The sequence below is a fragment of the Trachymyrmex septentrionalis genome, unplaced genomic scaffold (genome assembly GCF_001594115.1).
Source record: "Trachymyrmex septentrionalis isolate Tsep2-gDNA-1 unplaced genomic scaffold, Tsep1.0 scaffold32, whole genome shotgun sequence".
NCBI lineage: Eukaryota > Metazoa > Arthropoda > Insecta > Hymenoptera > Formicidae > Trachymyrmex > Trachymyrmex septentrionalis.
Genome location: NW_017305485.1, coordinates 446,531 through 460,801, shown reverse-complemented (window position 1 = coordinate 460,801; position 14,271 = coordinate 446,531). Strand labels below are relative to the sequence as shown.

At 36.1% G+C, this 14,271-nt stretch overlaps 1 protein-coding gene across 1 annotated transcript in view; it reads left to right on the top strand.

Annotated features, from left to right (window-relative positions):
- Positions 1–5,111: 5,111 nt before the first annotated feature.
- Positions 5,112–14,271, top strand: part of LOC108750006 (alpha-mannosidase 2) — a 189,784-nt gene continuing 180,624 nt past the window's right edge. Inside the window, exon 1 of the mRNA XM_018489167.1 lies at positions 5,112–5,769. The gene's annotated coding sequence lies outside the window, so the exon portion shown is untranslated. The remainder of the gene's footprint in view (positions 5,770–14,271) is intronic.

The following is a 14,271-nucleotide window of genomic DNA, read 5'->3' as shown; positions in this document are numbered from 1 at the left end:
TTCCACAAATTCGTTTCACATTACTTGGATCTTACAGGACAGGAAATATTAGATAATCGACAACGTTTTCCTTTACCTCTTTGTTCGAAAAGAAATTTATTTTTTTCTAGCAACATGTAAAGCGTAGAAAAAAGAAATTTCAAACGAAATTAATATTTCATAGCAACGAAATTTTAAATTTAAAAGTTTTAAAATTTTTTTAACAACAATAAGGAACTTATAATAAGAATTCTAATTCTAAAAACTAACGCTACGCCACATAATGCATGCACGAGAGGTATAAAAATCTTTTTATATTTCAGCTATTGGACTGCTTGAAATTTGATTTACGTTTATAATTAGCGTTATTAAAGTAAGGAAACGAAAGTATAAAAATTAAAATTAAGAGTAAAAATTACGAGTCGTTTCGAATAAAATAAGGAAAGATGATTTTATCGTAAATGACATGGAAATGTTATAATATTTTCAATAGAGACCGGCAAGGTCCGTGGGAGTTGGAAAAATTCTTCGTAAAATAACTTTTATCAAGTTTCTCATTTCGAATTCTTTAAAGATTAACCAACGATTAATCAAGGAAAGGAAATCCGGACGTTTCTTAGACGGAGATTTACGTTGCACGATCTTGTTTCTCAAAATCCGTTGTTAGGAACGAAATCTAGAGTTTAGTCTAGGATCGATACGGACAGAGAGATCGCCGAGGGTCAACGCCGGTGAACGATCGCACGCGGAGCGGTTCTCGCCGCGAAAGGAAGTATCTCGGATTATGTGTGTGCGTGCGCGATTGTTGATTCGGCTCCCCGTCTCAAGGACAAATCGCGGCGGATTTTAAAGGCCGACCTACCGCAGGCCGCGGATGCATATAAGTTGGCCCATGCAACGCGGAAAAAGTTTGTACTCCGGTTGTCCAGTGCGCAAACTCGACCGGTCGTTCGACTCGGTGGTCGGTCTCCCTTTGCCCCTCTCGATGCCACTCTTCCCTTCTCGTGACTAACCTAACCGAGAACCAGGGCCGACTTAACAACGGGTGTTTTCAGAAAAGCTGTACGATAGCGTTCAATTATAACACGATACACGAAAGTCCAATTCGGTCACTGATTGAGAGAAAATCACAAAAACTCTGCGCTTTTTAAATCACAGACTTTCCAAATTAACATTCTATAATTAAAATTGCAACGTAAATTTCTTACTGTATTTTGATCGCGTTGCTGTGAAATGTATCCTATTAAATAAAAACATTTTTGTATTTTTCGCTTTTCCTACATTTTGCTAGTTGCTAGATATGTTTAAAATTATTCCCAACTAAATGATAGTACTTGATTCTTCTCGATAATGACTGCGTTCAACAGAAAAAGCAGCTTTGTAACTGCTGTTTCTCTAAAATTCTTTAATTTGATTCATTTATATATTTAAATCCAGTAAAGAACTAAGGATAAGAATGAAGCATATTAAAGAATTTTACAATTGCAAATCTGCTTTTTCTGCTGAACGCAGCTAATAGTTTAGAACGTTTATTTTGTAAATAGAAGTTTTTTTTTAGATAATATTATCCCTCCACACACACAAATGTAAAACTAAAACTATATGAGTGAATTCTACGCAAAATCATAAGGCTCGTAACTTGTCCTCGTAAAACTTGTAAGAACTTGTAAGCGCTTATAAACAAAACTATATGCAACGTCTTTACAGACAACTTTCCGCTAGCTGTAAGGTTTACAAGAAATCGTAGATATTTACAAATAATCGTACATCTTACGGTACATAGCATAAAATTATAACATCAGTCATAAGTTCTTACAAGTATTAGGTGAACAAATAACGAGCTTTACGAATCTACTTAGAATTGACCCAATAATCTAATAGCGTCTTTCACTGGCAGAACTGGTGCGCACTCAGTGCACTTAAAGCTGTTGTACACAAATCGACGTAAAGAGATGCTCGTTTAATAAAAATATAGAACAAATTAAACCGCAAAATTAAACCTCAATACATTTTATTGTGCTATTTGATAAAATATACATTGGGTATTTTATTAATTAAGATATCTCACTTTTATATTCAGATTAGTGTACAACAGCTTTAATGTGCACTGCAATGAAAAATGCTATAATCAGCGCGAACATTTCCTAAAATTCTGTGACTAATACTCACGTAAAAAATACACTTAAATTCATAATTATATCCATCAAATTATACTCAATTTAAGAGTTATTTTTTATCATTTCGATATTTTGTTACATTAATAGATTTAAACAATTTAAAAAAATATCCTAGTAAAAAAAAGAAATGTATTAAGTTCAACTCAAATTTAGTTTGTTATTTATATTAAGTTATTTACTCTATCAATACTCTTTATTTTTTTCTGATGCCCGTTTCTATTAATGTAGCTTAATTTTAATCTTGGTTTTTAATTAACTTTTCATCTCGCTCTAGACTAAGAATTAAAAAAAGATGAAGAGCAAGTTGAACCGAGATTAAAATTAAATCACATAGAAACGGGCATAAATGCATTAATATGGATGACGTTTTTACTTAGAAACTAATCGCAGACATGAATTGATTTATATTTTTGATATAGAAATTGCAAATAACATATACAGATATAGAAATTAAAAATAACAAAAGATTATTTAATTGAAAGGTTTAAGTTACCATTGTTTCTTTGATTCCATTAATAGTGTATGTTTATAAAAATTTAGAAATTGGTAAAATAAGAAATATTTCTATAATACAAAAAGAAATAGCTCTTATATGCATCGACAAAGATTTTTTAGTTTAACAAATAGTTTGCAAGAGCAATACAAGTTACACTGAAATGTGTATTTGCAATAAACAACAATTAAATGGCTACGGCCAGTATTCATATCAGTATTCATAGTCGATTCTCGTATTCAAGCCATCTAAGGGACGACTTTAGATTTTAAAATGTCACAAGCTAGTCAGAGTTGTCATCTAAGCATTTTAAGACGTTACTTTAAGGGATCTTAAAATAATACAGAATAATCGACATTACAGATTAAAGATGTCCCGAATTGGCTATACACAGATTGCAAAATCCTTTTATACAATAAAAACATATACAAAAAAAAAGGTACAAGAAAACGGTCGATTAACGAGGTATCGAAAAAGATTTAAAAATTGCAATAACAATAAATCTAATTGTTTTTTATTTCTCGTTGAATAGATCTTCTCTCGTATCCTTTTTTTAATGCGTATTTTAATTGTGTACAAGAACTTACAATTTGTACAACAATTCGGAGTACTTTTAAACCTGTAACGTTGACAATTCTGTCACTTTAGACTCTCCTTAAGAAGGTTCTACAATAAGAATGGACTATGAAATATCGGTCTAAATGTAACAAAGTCAAAACTTGGCGCACGATTTCTCAGAAAACATCTTCGTTCCATAATTCCAAATCGAAAGAAAGAAAAAAACATTTTCTCATTTCTCGTATACTTATGGATGCGAAATACACACAGCGCGGTACGCATAATCATTTCGGAATTCAAATATCTCGACGAGAGCGAGGATCGATGCGCACCCAGGGAGAAGCATTCGCGGCACGCGAGTCAATAATGAAGGGGAGAAACGTACTTACCGACGTGGATGAGGCGACGACGACGTCGCGTCGCGTCGCCGTGGCGTCCGCGGTAGCTGCCTACGATCCTGCGAAGCATCCCTCTCGCTCTCGATCACCCTGCTCCGGCCTCCGGGTCGTGGCGCCGCGCCGTGTCCATCCTCGTCGCGCACGTCGTGTCACGTACCAGTACGTCGCAAGGTCTTCGATCGTACTCTCTCACTCTCACCACCCCCGGCCTATCCCGGCCCACCGCCCACTGCCCGCCGTCCGCGCCAGCGATCCACGCTCCCTCCCTTCCCCCACTCCGCCGCCCGCTCCTTCTCCGTCGCGCGCAGCCTCGTTCTCGCTTCTGCTCTTGCCGCCTGCGTCCTCTGCGCTCTACGTCCATGACGCCAATGGCGGGGCGCGGGCGAACGTAGTCGGACGACAGTCCTTCCGCGGATTGCGGAGGTCGCGTCGTACAATGTCCTGTCGTCCCGTGTGCGCCAATGTCTCTCGTTATTTCCTTTCGATGTAAGTCTACGGCGTATAATTCTCCGCGAGACGCGGTCGAGCTCCGCGTGGCACGGCCGTAGCCGCGTACGCCCGCAAGGTGGTAGAGAAGGAGTGAGACAGAGGGAGAGAGAGAGAGAAAGAGAGAGAGAGGGGGAGAGAGAGAAAGAAGGAGGACGAGTGGCGCAGGAACTGGCCGTGCCGCTCGCTCACCTCTCGTCCTTCCACGACGTTACCATCGTGTTGTTTCCTCGCGGCGGGAGACCCGTCCGGATCCTCTCCCTTCGTGGGTGTATTATCTGACGCAGCTAAGTTCTCTCTCCTCTCTCGCCGTCTCGAGGAACACCGTCGAACGTCGCGTCGCGTTCCCGGCGATCGTCCGTTATTTTCTTCGCGAGTAAGCGGCTGTTCCTGCGTCACCTCATACGCGAGGACGAGACGTAAACACGAGGGAGAAACAACAAGCGGTCACGCCGCGATTCCGCGAATTTGAACGGCGAATTTCGAATTTTACGGACGCAGCGACGAGGCCGAGTCTACGACGGATCCCGATTGGCCGGCGAGCGTCACGTGACGAAACTCGAATTCGAGTCGCGCTTCACGCCACTCGCGAATGTTAACGCCGAGATTCATGACGGAATTCGACGTTGGAGGAATCGAGACTTCCATTCTGTTCCACTTCTTGACTTTTTGTCCATCAACATAACGCCTCTTCTGTTCGTCTGAAGCACTCGCGAGCTTCTGCCCGTATTGACTTTTACTCCCAGGACTAAGTGCCGTAATTAAAGAAGAAGGAGACATCGGTGGAATTCTGCGTAGTGTCTCTAGCTCAGAAAGACATTCAGAAGATTTTTGTGTGTTTGTCAAAACTATTCGACCCCGGGGTAGAGGTGATTTTGCTTCGGTTTATACTGCACCGTCTTGAAATTTTCCATTTCTGATGGAACTAACCAAGTTTATTGCGCACATATAAAACGATCTTGTTTTCCACGAACGTTTTTATTTTCGTCTACCGAATTGGAGCTTGTGAAGGAACTGGGAGTTACTCAATTAAAAAGGTGCGGAAAAATTCACGAAGATTTCGGTTGGCAATAACCTCCATTCGCGAATCAGTGTGAAGTTGCGCGCGCGAATACATTCATTATGGCGCGTCTGAATTGAATTCTCGCGGATGGAGTGGACGATCGGCGCGTGTCGCGATTTTACCGGGAAGAATTTCATGTAATCGCGTGAAGGATCTTGACGAAACCGCCCGCGCGATTCTGCGACAATTACCGGAGAAGAATCGCCGCGTCACGTCGCGTCGCGAGCCTCAATTCATCCCGTTCGCGGGAAACGTGAAGTGCGGCGAGCAGTGCGCGGGAGAAAAGGCGCGACGGCCAATCACGGCGGCGGAGACGCGTCACGTGACGCGCTTGAATTTCGACGCCGCTCTCCCTTGACTTTGAACGACACTCGCCATTCCGCGCGGACCGCGATCGCGCGCGTGGTGTTGATTGCACGCCGAGGAGAGTGATTCCCGCGCGCGTGTCTCTCCGGAGCCTCCGAAGAAAGAGTGGATTTCCGTTACGCGAAAGTGCAGTGCTGCTTCTTGTGCGACTGGACCACACGCGACCGACTGTCCGATCCCGCCGGGCTCTCTGGAGGTGCATCTCGAGGATCTCTGCGACGGTGGATACCCGCGGCGCGGCGATGACAGGTGAGTGCAAAGACAAATGTGATCTCTCGGACCAGGTCTATTCACATTGCTTGAAATTCCTGAAAATTATTGCACTTAAAATGAGATAAATATACATTTGAACGTTAAAGAGAAAACGAAGATGCGAAGTGCGTGCAACGCGAATAGACTTGTCTGAATAAGTCTGCTTTTAATAGTTGAACTAGTATACTATTTTGTACTTATCAAGTCAGATAACTCAACAAAAAAGCTGTTATTTATCGAAAAATTTAACGTAAAAATGACGGTAATGCCAGCTTATTTATTATTGGTGGTATTATTTAAAATTGATGAGCGCGACAAAAAGTTCTAGTTTAGTACAGTAGACTAAAAGAAAAGATCGGTTGTTGCAACTATTTAGATAGTAAAATATAGCATAGCATTTTTATATAGCTGCCATATCAAAATCATATACTGACATTGCGGATAGGCTAACACAACTAAAAATTTGCTGCTACAACGAAAAACTGATTGCTGCAGCCATATAAAAATGCTATGCCATATTTTACTATCTAAATTGTTGCAGCAACCAATCTTTTTTTTCAGTGTAATAAAAAATAAATCTCTTGATGTGAAAAGAGTCGTGCACTATACACTGCAAATCCTAAATGTGTAATAAGTGCTTTTATATATGTGCGATTTGGTTTTTTTTTTTGCGTACAAAAATAACGCACTATACTGTATACATAAAAACGGATTTACACATTTAAACGTGTAGCACAATATTGTTTTTGTACAGAAAGCTAAATTAAATATAGTGAGTACAAAAAGTTATCTTACAAAAGAAATATCTTTCTAAAAAACCTTATTTTTAAAAAGTAAAAATATTAATTAGCAATTTATTAACAAAGAATAAAATAGACAGTATAGTTTTTAAAATTATTTTACCTAAAAAGGTATGTAATAATTGAAATTGATATTATCTTAAAAATAAATACAAATGAAAAATCGCATTATTTGAATACAAAAGAAGTATTTGTACTATCAAGAAGTTTAGCTTCTAATTGTAAGATCTCATCTCGGGAACACGCAAGGCTTTTTCGTTTATATTAGATAGAATGTACTCACTATATAAACTTGCTAATTAATATTTATTTCTTACACACACACAAATACATCTTTTTTTATAAAAATTTTTTCTGTATGAATAATTTTTGCTCATGAAGACATTCGTTACATACTTAACTATTTTTATAATATATGGTTACCTAAAGATTAAAGATTACCAAGAAACTCATCAATGAAGTTCATTGAAGAATTTTTAAAATAATTTTTAAATAACTATAAAACAAGTCTTAGATTTGCAGGGCGAGCTAAGGTCTATTTTTTCAGTTGAACATTTTGCACAATTCATCTCTCTTTTTTTCTCTTTATATTGAATAAAAGAAAGGAATGAATCATGCAAGACATTGAGATAAAAAAAAAATAAAAAGACTCTAATTTCACCAATTCGTGATACTGCCTGAAATGTTCATGTTATATTGTGCGCTTGCTTGTGTCAATTCAGAACATTTCTGGTACCGTAATTTCGTAATGCAAAAAGATACTCATGGCGTTTCGAAGTTAGTTGCAAATGCGAGTTGACGCCGTTATATATTAATGCGCATCGACCGAATTCAATTGCGTATTAATTTCGTAATTATATCCGGCTATTAGATAGTCATTTCTAATAGTAATACGCAGTTAATTGGCACATCAAATATTAATATTAGTAATATTCAATGGTAATTTTAAGTAATTTGCGTAATATATTCCAGCACAAATTTAATCGGATGATTTATTCCTAAAATTGGAGATTTAAAGAAGTTTAATGAATAAACCCCAAGGTATCAGTGACTATTATTTGAATGCAAATTATAAATTCATTAATTAAATAACGCGTGAACAATTGTCTTGCTGAATAACGTTGCTTCATTTGAGGAAGTATGCAGAAAAATACATTTACTCTCGTGCGTCACAAACAATTACATCTAATTATCTTTCTCTCTCTTTCTTGATAAATGCAGTCTTCTTCGAACAAGATAACAAGACAATTTTCGAAGAATATGAAATTACAGCAATTATAGCTTTTTCGTTCTCAATTCTAGCCTCTGTTCTAGCAGTCAGATACGCATATTTGCGACATTGAGCAACAATAATAAATGTAATAAGTATAGACTGCACGCGCATTCCTATGAAGTTGTCACTATTAGTTTAAGAAAGAATAAGATCTCTCTCTCTCTCTCTCTCTCGCTCTATAAAGTATCTAATTGAGACAGATAATATGATTTAATATACTGCGTTGTTTTTCTGATGCCCCTTCCCTACCAATGTACGATTAACTTTAACCTTAGTTTTAGTTACTATTTGTCTTTTTCTAATATTAAGAATGAAAAAAAAGATAAAGAGTAAATTGGATCAAGAATAAAGTTCTTACATCGATGGAAGCAGGCTCATCTTCACAATATGTAGTTATTTAAAGATTAAAGGTTATCAAGAAATCCGTGAATGTACTTTATTAATAAATCTCTTTATAACTTTTAATCTTTAGGGAATCATATATTGTGAAAACGAGCCTCAAAACGATCACGAATCATTATTGCACAATCTTATTGTTCGCCTAATTATATTGAGCCTCTAGACTCTTTTAAATTGTTTATAGCGGCTTCTAGTTGCTCTCTTAATATTACAATTGTTTTATACTATTTTATTTTAAAAGAAATCCAATTTAAAATAAACAATCTGGAAATTTAATATATCCTTCAGACGATCGATAATGTATACAGTAATATTGGTCGTCTAAGAGGCTTCGAGGATGCATCAATAATATTGTACGAAATAATTACGATAATTTTGAACATTTAGGGTTAACGCAGCACAGATGTTAAAAACATGGAATCCGTAGCTCAATCACGCAGCTTAATACCTATTATGTTTGTGCGATAAATGTTGAACATATGTTTTGGTATATATTTCCATAAGTACAACGTCATTTTGAGTAACCTTCGTAAAGAACTGAGAACTTTGGCATTCGCATTCACATTCAAATAACATCCTGTTGCTGTCGAGACGACCAAACAACGAAAGTATTCAACATACGAAAGTATTGTCGCGATTCTTTAATATCATCGCGGTAAAAAGTCGGGTGTCGCGTCGTGTGAAAAGAACAAGGAAGTCAAGTCGTAACAAGGAAGACAATGCCTGTATGTACGGATACGCGGTTTACTCGAATTGCCGCTTTTATCTCGGAATCAACTATAAGGATATCTCACTCCGCTTTCGTCTCAGGGACATCTCCAGTTGTCGCCGGAGTTCTTGATTGCGACCTCGGGTGAATTTTATTCCCCGTCTCATAAAAGATGTATAAACTGCATTGACAAACTCGTTAAGCCGGATTGCAAATAGTCGCCAGTTTTAGGTGAACGAAATCCTATTAATAGGAACAATGGAGAGTTGGATGCAATGACTAAATTTTGCACATTAATTCCGTGCGACGTGCATTAAGCAATAATTTCGACCGACCGTATGTTATTAAATAATAACATTTGTGTCATGCGACGGAAAAATCGAGATGAAATTTATCCGCATAAAATTCCTACTAATTATATGCATAAATAATTTTGTTAAATCGTTACTATTGATTAATTTCAAGAGTCTGTTGTTATAATTGAAATGTTTAAGAATATTTCAGACTTACATGAGAATTTGAATAGATTTTACTATCGTTCGCATTTTCTGCCTTAATATTCTGATCCGGTTCAGCTTTCTCTGCTTTTTCACTCGTTCTCGCTTAATGTTTACGTGAGAAGTTACGTTACGGGGCCTTATCGATTTATTCGATATAGATTCTTTTTACCGTTTTATGTTGGAGCTAGAAAGTTTCATCGTTATATGCTGAGCCTTTCGTTTCGGTTAATGGTCGCGTGTCTTCAACGAAAAGTGGAGCGAACTAGCATTTTATCACCTGTCCCGTTTCAAGATCCTAAACGTTTCTTCTCCGATTTTCATGGATGTAAAACACTGGTCCTAGAATAGACTCGGTTAAAAAGTCATGATATTTGAAGCGAGAAAACAAACGAATATAATCAAGTACTACCTACACAATTTAAAGTTGATAATTTTCAGTGGTAATTATATATTTTTTATATATAGGTAGAATGGTAAATAATACGTCGAGAAAAATATGTAGTTGAAAATGAGCGAATCAGAAGATTCTAATTATGTTCAGAATTCTGCTTCTCTCTCTCTCTCTCTCTCTCTCTCTCTCTCTCTCTCTCAACTAGAATTCTGGTAGATTTAATCAGAAAATTCTAGTTCCTTTGTTTTTACACACGCACACATACAATCAAAATTTCAAATATCAAACAGATATTTTTCTCAGTGTAGTTAACTATTTATAATTTTATCTAGTAACCTCATATAAATATAGTTATTACTAACATTATGTAATAGTAAACTAAAATTGGAGTTCTTGGCTATAATTATTTTGTCATGCAATTATAATTACAAACACCAAACATTTTTCTCACAGTATAGAATTTATTCGTTCGACCATAACATTATAATTATCCGTTACCAACTGTATTTATTAACTATATCAATTCCTAAAGCGACAGAGAAAATAAATATTTTTACGTAACTTATTATAGCCGTACTTTAAAGCGCGAATGATGGAGAAATCCTGAAGGATACGAAAATGAATGTAAATTGTTGTTCCTTTAAAATGTTTTTTTTTTTTTTGGTGAATGGCTGCGATAACGCTTTAATCGTATTCAGAATTCCAGTTTAACGTTTCATAACTCATATTTTTCGACATTTTTCGACGTTCTCTTATTTCTCTGTCCTTCTGCACGTAAGCATTATTAGGCGTAGAAATACATGCAAAAATATGCGCATTTGGAAAAACGCGCTGGCTCCAACGGACGGCATCCTCTCACCCGAACGCAAACCTCCTGTAATATTGAGCAGCTGAAACAAGGGACGGTTTTAAAAGACTCCGATCTCGTTGTAGTTTTTGCTCTCTTTCTCGGTCCGCTTTGTTAGCGCCTTGCGGTTTTATACATCTCAACCGATTCATGCATTCAGCAGGAAAGTCGTGGTTTAACGGGCGGCGAGATCTTCATAGATTATTCTTCGTGGAGAACCATTTCCCAGTGAGAATTATTACGCGCGTCCCGCGATCGCCACAAATTTATCTCTGTTTTCATATCGAAGTCTATGATGCAACGAGGTAAAATCCACAGGATAATCCAAATAATTCATTATACGAGATATTATTTCTCATTTTGTGGAGTCCATCGAGGTAAAATTACATCTCGAATGGGTGACGCTCGAATATTTTTTTGCATGCAAATTTTTTTTTAAATTAATGAAATGATAGCCGTTTTGTGTAGATCTCGTATAATAATTTAAAAACGACAATTTTGCGAATTGAACTATTTTGTTAATTGTACACAGTAAAAAAATTTGTGTTAAATTCACATGTCCCAAACGATTCACCCAAATTTTTGTGTTAATTAAACATAAGATGAATATATTAGAAAGTAACACAAATATTATGTAAAAAATTAACCCAAGAAACGTAATACTTTGACACAATTCAAAAGAAATTTTATGTTAAATTAAATTGAAATTAGATGCTATTTTTACATTTTTAATTTAGACGATTCCTCCGTGATATTTAACATACATATGCAATATATAGATTTAACAGATATTTACGAGATATTTACTATTACAAAGAGAAAATAATGCAAAATATCTGTATCTTTTTACATATAAAATATGTAATTAGCTGTACAGAATATATTTCTTCAGTAAAATTAACATTTATAATATATTAAATCAACACACATTTTATTCATTTATTTCTTAGAATTTATGTTTTAAAACTACATTGTTTTTATGTTATTTGTTTACCTAGACTACTTACCTAGATATTGTGTTATTTTAACACACTGAGAAATGTTAAATTATAATTTAACAGATAGAACATTCAAATGACACAATCATATTATGTTAAATCATATCATATTAAATTAAAATTTGGATGTGTTGAAAATTCAACACGGAAAAATTTTAATAAGGATTCGTTTTAACATAAATACAAAATGTTTTTTACTGTGTGGAATGAGGTTTTGTTTTAATTATAGTAAATTTAAATAAGCTTTGCGATTTTACTTTACACACGGAAAGAACAATTTTGCTGAACTATCTAAAAATTTAATTAGATATAGATCTAAAAATAATTTTATTCAATTATCAAAATAATTATGTAAAATGTTTAAGCGTTAGTGACAATGTTACGGAAAATTTTAGCATTTTAGCCCGACCGTTTAAGCATGCTACATAATATTATATTATTTTGATAATCCAAACAAAATTATTTTTAGATCTATATATTTGTCTTGAAAAAAAATATCTTGTTGAATTAATTGAAATTTTGATCGAAAATAGACGAATCAGAATTTTTTGATTAAACCTATTAGAACTTTAGTTGAAATAACCGGAATTCTGATTGATATAGGTAATCAAAATCTTCCTCTTTCGAGTCCAGACATTTTTTTTATGTAGTTAAATTTTTGGATTCCTATCTCAGCAAAACCGTTTCTTTCGTGCATTGCAGATTGATCTTTCTAAGTTGCGATAGTTTATAAATGAAATGAATTTATAAATGAGGTATTTTATACAACAAATCGTAGAAAAGTGGTGATGTAGAAATAACCAACTTTTATTCTTCCGTTCGATCGTGATGTAACTGAAAGTTAATTCCCCGGTTTGGCGTCGCGTATCTGTTTTTGGCGAACGAAACCGAAGCTTCTTTTAGTTCGTATGTCCCATTTCGGTATTACTGGTGATTAGCGGCGGCCGGTGGAATTTTACTTGTCCAACCAGTGAAATAGCAGGAGCAAGTTTCCTGCCCTTTTATACAGCTTCTGCACCATCCGATTCTTTCGCGCGTCCGACTCAGCAGTTTAACTTTCGCGACGTGCGCGAAAAGATCGTGTCGCGAAATATCTCGCCATGAATACTTCCATTTTATTGGAAGCGCGAGGAATTTTATTCGTAACGACTTGCGCATCGTCATGAATGCCGCTTGCTTTAGGTTTCATTGGGGAAAATAAGAAATACGTGTTCCATTGCAAATAATACCCTTCATCTTTATTTTATGCGATATTTTAGAACGTTTCAGAATTTCCGGGCGGTGAGTTGCCTTTGATCATCAAAAATGAAGGGATTTTGTGAAAAGTTAAAGGGGCAGCGTGCGCGGGCGACATCTTCATTTAATTTCGAGTTGATTCGAATTTAATCGAATCTGAATTTAAGAATTAATTGCAAAAGCACTTAATGACGAAAATGTTGAGTTATGAAAGAGAAGGGTCTGCGATCGAATTGAAAGTACGCTTCACTTCTCATTCAATGTTCAACAAGCATGCGACTTCCGATACTTCCATCTCTATATTCAACGAATTCCTCGAGTTTCTCTCTATTCTCCTTATGAAAGTTTCCATACTGTCACATATTTCGCTGCATATTCGGACGATGCACCTGCATACTCTGTCGATACTTGTTTCCGGCACATATCTCGCACGCTGTTACGTAGACGTGTCGGAATCCAGTATGACATTCGAGTACTATCTGTTTCTTCGCGGCTGAGTTATCTCACCCCGACAGGTGGGATCCTCTGAAAATATTTGCATCATGAATTCACGCGCAGCACATTTTTTTCGATTTTTTATGATGTTACGTGTTTCACGATAAGTTACGCTTAATTAGCAATAAAATATTTACGATCCGCACGAAGCATTTAAATCAATTATCACGCTAATACTTTGACGATAACTGTTAGCGCTGATTTATATGTTTGCATCTATGATTTATTGAATATTAGAAAATCGTAATTTAAATGTAAAGAAACTTGTCATTGTTTATTATTTAGTTGTTACATTGTTATTATTAATAAAATAATATAAAAATCGAATATAAAAGTGGTACATATTTAAATTATAACGCAAAGCTGTTAATATGTTTCCTCTTGTTTCTTAGACAAATTTTTATTCACGTATTTACCTCTCTTATAATGAATTCGACTCTTTCAAAATGAGGTCTCGAGAAAATGAGGTTTCTTCGGTACCGTGACGTTTGTTTTGAATCCGTTATACGTGGCTTCTGACATATGACGCATATACACGCGTTTATTTAGAAACTGGTTTCGGAAATTGGTGGGCGGAAAAGGAGATGAACGGACGAAAAGAGAGCCATTGACGGATATATGGCTGTAGAAAACGAAAAAGTAGGATGAGAACGAATAGAGGGAGGCAAGAAGGAGAACCAGAGAGTACATAATAGATTGACGGGGAAGGGAGGGAACGAAGCGTGGCAAAAGTTTACGGTGTATTAACCATTCATCCAATTAGCGAGGATCACACGCGGTTATGCGCCGATGGAAACTAAAACTGGCGTGACATATATGTAGGCCGTGTTTGGGAGAGAGAGGGAGGGAGA